The sequence below is a fragment of the Lagopus leucura genome, unplaced genomic scaffold (assembly GCF_019238085.1).
Source record: "Lagopus leucura isolate 7727_CA_CO unplaced genomic scaffold, USGS_WTPT01 Super-Scaffold_73, whole genome shotgun sequence".
Lineage (NCBI taxonomy): Eukaryota > Metazoa > Chordata > Aves > Galliformes > Phasianidae > Lagopus > Lagopus leucura.
In genome coordinates, this window is record NW_024962252.1 from 86,396,139 (window position 1) to 86,404,710 (window position 8,572).

Sequence of the window (8,572 nt, forward strand, 5' to 3'; positions counted from 1 at the left end):
GAATTCAAAGGCTACAAACTGATTTTGTAATTATCTAACGCCAATAGGTGGTGTTCGTAATGGCTCACAGCAGTTATTTTAGGCTTTCACTACTTATCTGAAAATATTATGCTGCTTCCTAAAGGCAGCAATCTGCTGAAGACTAAAGGATTTTTTAGCTTCTTGATAGCTAAGTTTCGAGGTCAGTGTGGGCTACAGTGCTATCACAGAGTCAGAATCGTTAAGGATGGAAAAGATCTCTAAGATGATCGCATCCATAAGGTTGACATATCCCCACCGTGCCCACTGAGCACGTCCCTCAGTACCACATCTCCATGCTTCTTGAGCACCTCGAAGGACTGCACCACCTCCCCGGGCAGCCTGTGCCACTGCAATGCTTTTTCTGAAATTCAGAGCAAACCCTTTTGTGACTTCATGGTGCACATTAGCAGTTAGCCTTCCCAAAAAATTATCTCAAGGGTTTTTTCTTTAGCAGGAAAGGAGGAAGAACAGTGAGGTTTCTAGAGTCAGTGTATTTCCCAGCTCCCAGACCGATGCAGGGTGCAAGCAGACAGGTGCCGGTGGAGCAGTCCATATGCTGGGATGAACAGCTCTGAAATAAATTCAATAATAGTAGTAATATGAATGTCCCATGAAATATTCAAAGCCTCTTGTCTCCATGCACCTATAAAATTTAAAAAAAAATTTAAGAAATAGAATTTAAATCTTGTAAATTGAAACAAAAAAAAACAAAAAACAACCAAGACCTAGGGAGTTTAAGTTAACGTGTTTGCAATAGGTCTGGGATAAGACTGATTCCCAGCCATCAAAAAAGACATCCTATCCCTCACAGAACTTAATTGCTTCCAGTCAACACACCAAAACACAGCGTGACAAGACCCTGCTGTCTGCTGCTTCCCTACCCTTTATTTCAGTGTTCCTTCAACAGTCATTTTATATCTTAAATACTGCCACCTTCATCGTCTCCCATTTCTGCATCCTTTACTCTCAATTGACATGATCGACTTTGATGGGCAGCAGATACCTAAGGAAGGAGATGGTAATGAAGAAAATTAATGGTTCAGAGGGATGCAGGGAAATTGGATGCTGTAAAGGATTTGCATGCTGCCTCTGCTCTCATGGATGAAGTAGTAGTGGTGTTTCACAATGATGATCCACCCTAAAAACAATCCAAGCCATCAGGGCATTGGAAGATTCATTCTCATTTTACACTAATCAAAATCTCAGGCTAGTACTCAGTCATCCACTGATTTTTATGTTTTAAAGAAAGGTAACATTTGAGCTGCCTGGAAGACAGTTTCTCCTCCCACTGGCAATCCCACTCCTCTGTGTGTATGTGTTCAAACTGCATTTCTCTGATGTCTGCATGCATGCCTGCTACCTTGCCATTTTATTAAGCCATAAGAGAAGAATTGGTTCTTTGTCAAATCCCCGTCTAATTTTTCAGGAATGCCTGCTCTGTGTATGGCAGCCTGTGGCTGTAAACGTGCTGTGTGCCTTCTCCCACTCCATCTGGCAAAAAGGGAAAAAATCCCAGTTATACACAACAGTGAAGAGATACAGAATTACTTCATAATTCTCCTAGCAGCTGCATAGTACATAATCTGGGACTCTAAATTGGCCATAAACATTTACATTAGAAAATGGAACAAAAGTCCTCCTTGTAAAGGGGAGCTTAAAGAGCTCAGATTCACTGCTGGAATAAAGAAATTACATTATTGTTGAATGTTGCTTTCAATTTAAAAGCACGCTCTTTTCTACTTGGGGTTAAGGTGATGGGAAAGTTCAATGCGTTATGGAGTAATTATTCTGTCCTGACTTTTCTGAAATAGATCTTCACATGGACAGATCATTTAGAATTGGGAGTTCAAAGAAGAATACTTCTTTCTGAAATTAAACCTTACTTCCGCTGCTACAGTTCTTATAGTTTTAGAACCAAAATCCACGTGGTTGATTTTCTCACTGTTTGCCTTATCTCTTTGTAATTTAGATTTTTGTCATACTTTTCAGAGTTATGGAGATCTTGCTATGGCTGGGCTGCCTTACTCTGTGGTATAAAATAGGTGATGTTCAGTGGACTTGACATCATAGTCTTGACATTCTTGGTTCTGAAGACTTTTGCCCAGCTGCAGAATCATTTTTCTCTCTCGGAAGAATAATATCAAGGTTTTGTCATCTGTTTTTTTTCGTTTCCTCTGTCTAGACAGGCTCTTTAGCTAAGTGGTGTGATTTTGTTTATCTCTAATTTCAGCAGCAGAGTCACATTTCCCTCCTCCCTACCTCTTGTAAATAGGGATTTGTTTACCACTGTCTGTTCTCTTGGTGACAAAAGCCACATACTGTCATTAGTTAGCAAACATTTAATTATGTTGCTAGAGCAGATGGAAGTCCAGCCTTAGGACCTAGGGAGCAGGTCCTCAGAATTTAAAATTCTTCCATCTTTGCTGTATTTCCCACTCTCCATAACCCCTTCACAGCTCTTTAGCACTGAGTTGAACAAGTGTGCAGGGTATTTACACTTACTCTTGCTTTGCCTGAGTAAGACAAAGGTATTTTGTTAAATGTCCTTATGGCTGAAGAGCAGAGCTGTCACTTTCTGTTTGATTTATCACAGCAGGGTTTCCCTTGATGGGTGAACTTTCAACAAGACATCAATAGTCTCTGGGCCATGAGTATGAAGTGGCCTGATGCTTTACCATGCGTGGCAGCTCTTCACAGGGTTACAGCTTCTGCTCTCTCAGAAGAAACCCAGCAGCCCAGCTTGCTGTTTCTTACCTATTTGCTTATTCAAATCTATCTTAATGAGTTTAATTCAGGTTTCTAGCCTTGCAGCTCATTGCTACCTTTTAATCTTTGCTTTCATCTTGCAATCTGTTTACAAGCCTCAATATACCAAAGGATTTGGGTTGGGCATTATGGAGTTTTCCTCTGAAACCCTGAGCATTTATATGTGCACAATAAAAACAGAAAAATCTAGACAGAGAGAGATGAATTTAAGTGAACTTTAATCATAATATAAATAAGCAAATTTAAACTAACAAACTTACTTATACTTGATTTCTCCTCTTTTTATCCTTAGTGCTGCTTCTCTTTCAAAGATAGTTGTTTTTCTAGGTAAAGATAGCCTTGTGTTAGGGTTGAATGTATTTTTACTAATAAATAGAATTCACTATTATACAAAATATTTAAATATATATAGCAATATATGATAGAAATGTGCCTTGGTAACTGTGCTGTCGTGCTGATAGTTGAGCATATTCATTTTTCTCGTGATCTTTGTCAAGTTGTATTTGCATGAAAGCTGGAATGGTGTTGAAATAGTCAAGTAACTGCAATCTGAAGCAGCAATACTGAAAAGTCCATGAGAAATGTATGGGGAAAAAAAGTATTCTGATTAAAATGTTTTGGGTTTTTTTTTTCATTAAAAATGGACTTATTAAACAGTGAGGTATTGTCCCTATTCTGTGCATTGAGCTCGTTGTTTTTGATCATCCTGATCACGTGTAAGTAGGAGTCTCTGGGAGTGTTCCTGGACTTCTGTAATGATACCTCAGCTGGGAACACTGCCAGACCCAGCCATGCCATCTGCCCAACCTTCCCGTAGCCCTGTCTGGACTAAGACACACCTATGATTGCCCAAGGACAATGCATGGAATTCCCCATCGCTCACCTGAGTGCAGCATAAGATTTAAACCTTTGTTCTGTGGATAGGTGTAGCTATGGATAATCTTTTGCTGATATATAGGAAGTTTAGGTTCATTATTAGCATGTGGAAATGAAACTACTGTTGATGTGACACATTTTGGTATAAAAACAGGATGAGGCAGCCTGAAATATAGATGACATCATTGTGTTATGACTATACATATTATGTTAATGCCTATCCATGCATTGGCCCTGTTAATTTTTCTGAAGGGATTTAATGCATAGGTAGGGTAGCAGTATCTGTAATTAAGGGAGAGAGGAGAATGGAGAAACCATCTGTCACAACCTGGTCTTTTCCGCTGAAGTGGACTGCACCTGGCCCTGTGTTTGATTTAGGTGAAACAGAAGGCTGGGGTATTTATCCCCAGCGTAACACTACGAGCCATTTATGGCTCCTAATGCCTTGCTTTTCCTGGACACAATGTATGTTAGCTTCTGCGAGGTGCTCCAGTGTTCTTGCCTCTGAGCTCAGCAGCTGTCCTGACCACACAAAGCAACTGCTTTTGCAACAGCACTGGGGTGAGACCTGGGCAGACATTTGCATTCTTTTCCTTGAGCAGAAAGCTGGGTAGTTGCTTACACAGGAACCACACAATACTCCAGGAGATGCACAGCTTCACCTATTGGAGGGCTGAGACCTGTATCACCAAGATGGGCTTAAACAGACTATCTTGTCAACCAACCTCTTAAATTCTGTTTTTAATGAGAACAGAAGATCATTTTCCTTTTTTTTTTTTGTTTTTATTTTTTAAACTAATCAGTTTGACAGCTTTGAGCAAGATGGTCATTAAACTGGTCAGTCTACTTCATCCACTCTGTATCTGCAGTCTATGGCTTCCATCCTGAGGAAGTGGGCTTCAAGGCCATCATCCTGGCCTTGTTCACTGGCCTGGCTTGCCCTAAAAGTCAGCATCAAGCACACGGCTTGGCCATTTAGAAATGTCTTTTACTACATTTTCAAGTTCTCAAAAGCTTCAGTGTTAATATAGATAGTCATTATTGAAAAAAATATGTTTTCAAAGTAATAATATATTTAAATGGAAATCTGGATTACATAATTTTTGAAAAGACTTTTAAAATGATATGATCTTTATTTTCCTTGGGCAAAAAATTTCCCCTTCCAACTCCTGGATTTAAATATGAGCAAAAATAAATTCGAATACAGCCAATCAAAGAGCTTTGATTTCATTTGCTAACTCAAAGCAATCTGAACAACTGAACTAAGAATTACATTTCACAGCACCTTTGTCCTGCCTGGGAGTATGCACCAACAATTATCTCTGTAGATTTGTGTGACTCAGCCATTAGGTCTGATCTGTTAATTTAAGGGCTTGGTTTTGCAAAGAGCACAGGAAGACCCCATCACACTTGGCATTGCAGCAGCGGCTCAGCCCCTTTGCACATCCATGCCATGGTGTTTGAGCGTGGGGGGCACTATTGGCAGCAGGATGATCGTGGTGAGCCCATGCAGGGGGTCAGGTGCAAGTGTGCAGAGTCAATTGGTGACAGGATGCCAAGTGTCTTAAGCAGGAAGCCGTGAAGCTGTTGCAGTGACAAACAACCATGAGCAAGGGCACTAGGGCTACATCCATATAGAATGATCCTGCAGCCAGGGCCTGGCTTGAGCAGAGCTTGTCTGGGAGGCGTGGGGTGCAGCCTCCCCCCATTCATTCTTTCTTACAGCTCCTTTTTTGTGATGATTTTATTTCCCCTGATCTTTTTAAAAAATTATTATTATTTTCTGTTTTTCTCCTTTCAAATGTATGCAAAGGGTATAAAGGTATTCCTTGACATCCATTCCAGTGATGGAAATATGACATGTATAACATTGCTTCATGAGCGTGCGTCCAAGCTCTGTAAAAACAGAAAGTCATGTCTTCACTGCAAGCTGATCTTAAACACACTGCTGATCTATGGACCACTGGAGAATTTTCCTCCCGTGGAAGGAAAACTCCTTCCTTCCTGCTACACAGTAGCAGATGACAAGAGCTATATTGTTCATTTAACTAATATAGTCTATGTACAGAACTTAAGTCTACTGGTGATTAGAGTTTTGTTGATAGAAGCTGTGTTTGGCTGGTACCTTCAAAAGTCAGGTTATTTATCTTGGTGTCTAAACAGGGACTTGAAAATATTGGCCAAAGCAATTTGCTCAAGGTCATTACACTGACTCAGGGACAGAATTTGGAGGAAAGCCTGGATCGTTTCCATTCTCCTTTCCTCTTGATATATTCTGTACAGCTTCACTAAAGCAGATGCTTATACGTGCAGATTATATATCAGATTATAATGAGGTGAGTGATGAGAATTAATCCAGGCAGAGTTACAAGTAGATTCCAGAGTGAGACAGGCTCCAGGGCAGGAGGAAGGTCTGTATCCCATTGCAGTACTGGGGCAGGCTATTCCTGCTTTCACAGCACCTTTCATTTTGTACTTTCTGGATCAGTTCCTGGCACTGCCACACACGTAGGTGTACGCAAACAGCTGAGAGGGTCAGTGCAAGCTGGCACTGCTGCTCTGAGGCCCAAGGAGAACAGACCAGTGGTCTAAGGCCCCAAATAACAGACTGCTCTGGAGAAGAGCGAGGCAGCTTGATCTTAATTCCTTTGCGCTGTGGTTCCTTTGTACTGTAGTTCCTGTGATGATTAGGAAGGGTTTCGTATGTCAGTATAAGACCACAAATTTATTAATCAGATTACCACAGTGTGAGTATTTCTCAGAGGATGTGAATTCATGTCAAGAAACCAGTTCCCATCCACTTTTCCTAGGAAACAAGACAGCTGTGCTCTGCAATTGCTGTGGTTTGTGTACCAGTTTGGAGACAAGCCCAGGCAATAGCATATTTCCATGTTCCACCATGCATCTGAGCCTTTGTGTATTGAAGTTAGCATATATTTAAAAGTTTTCCAGCCTGGGCAGATAGAAATAAGCTGAGAGCAGCCAAGTGGTGCACTCTCCAAAGCGTTTGGAAGGACAATTTTCCAACTCTGTTGCACACTGTGATTTTCACATCTCCTGCATTGGACTTGCAGAAGCTGAGCTTTATTGAAAACACCATTTTCCTGTAGTCTGCTATTGGGGTGTTCTAACAGGTCAAATTTCAAAAGAATTCCAGGTTATTTACATCTCTGCTCTGCTTGCAGTAATTGATGTTTAGTTTTGTTGTCAGAGAGGTAAAATATTCCTATTTTAGAGACAAAGAAAAAAAAAAACAAGGACTAAGCACACAAATTTCCTTCAAATCATTGAAAGTTGAGCTTTAATTTCCTTTTTGTGCCTTTGAAAACCTTTTCCATCTGTATGATTTGCTAGATGACTCTGGGTTCTGTGCTGATGACTGCTGCACCTAGCAGCCATGCTGCAGAAATGCACCAAATTTAAGTCACTATATATTCACTGCATTGTTCAGCCTGGAAGGCTTATAGTTATCGCCCTCAAATACATGGCATTTTCTGCAGAATCTTGTGTTGAGCACAAAATTAAGGTTTAGAAATGTATGTGGTTGCTATGTGGAAAAGTTGGCCTTTCCTGTATTAATGCATTTAAATAAGCAAATGGTTAAGTAAGAAAAAAACAAGAAATCTGAAGTTCATGTTTCACACTTTAAGTGGTCTGACCAAGTGTGGCTAGATTCCCTTTTAAAATCAAATGAATCCAATGCATCTCCCAGAGCCCTGCAGTATGAATGCTAAAAGGATTACAGCTAGTTAGATCACACCACTTTATTTTGCTCTTTGCAAGAGCCATGTTAAATCCAAGACTTTATAGCCTTTGTTTGCACAGATATGGCTACATGGCAGGAAATTAGATAATTTAGCCTCTGCCATCAAGAAAAATACTCCTTTGTGCTCTGCTTTGGAGTCAAATACACAAAGAACTGCATTTTCTCTCATTCTTTCCTACTGAAATCTTTTTCATTAAAAAGAAACAACATACAAAAATGGTTTAAAAAACACTATAATGATAATATAAATATTTAAGTGGACAACAGCCTTGTAGTAGCTGCTTGAAAAAGACACCTGACCCACACACCCCGTTCTTAGCATTGCAGCACTGTTTGAAGGCAAAAGAAAATCAGGGGCTATTGTAGTATTGTTTGTTATGGGACTCTCAAAGCTGACCACAGTCTGGACAGAAAGGGAATGGAATGAACAGTGTAAATAAGAAATCAGCATAAAGAGTAAAGAGCTCGGTAGGTTTTAAAAATGATTTACTATGAACTGCTTGAAGTCTTTTAACAGAAATAAATTATTTTAAAATGCACTGGGAATACTCGGTAGGCCTTTATGGTTGCTCTCAGAAGAGATGGAAGAACTTTCTGAGGAGAAAGAAACAGTGCTGTATAATGCACAGTTTGCAGCCAACTAAGCCTGGCTCTTTCTGTTAGAACAGAGTGAAAGTTAAGCATCAAGATGAGGGGCTATGATCTGATCTCTACCATTATTTTCAAATTGTTTTTTTTGGCTCTCCCAAAACGCCCAGCGGCTCACCCAGGGCCAGACAGCAGCTCCAGAGGTACTGCTGGACACATTCTAAAGTCCACTTCATCAGCCTTTCCATCACAGAGCTAAAGAGCTGTTAGCATCGAGGAAAAAGGCCACGTGCAAGTGATTATTTTGAAACAGAATCCATCCAGTGTGAAACCTGCTGACATGCAATAGCCCCAGCATCACCACAGCAGCAGATATTACAGATGGAAAACAACTTCTGCTAACATATTTGCTAAGGCTCCATTCATGCTACTGTTAAATATTTCAGTGAAGTCTAGTGGAAATCTCTGGGCAATTACTCCACTGTTTATCAGATGTATCAAATAAGTGAAGTCTAAAGTATTTATCTGTTCTTTTCTTTTTTCTTTTTCTTTTTC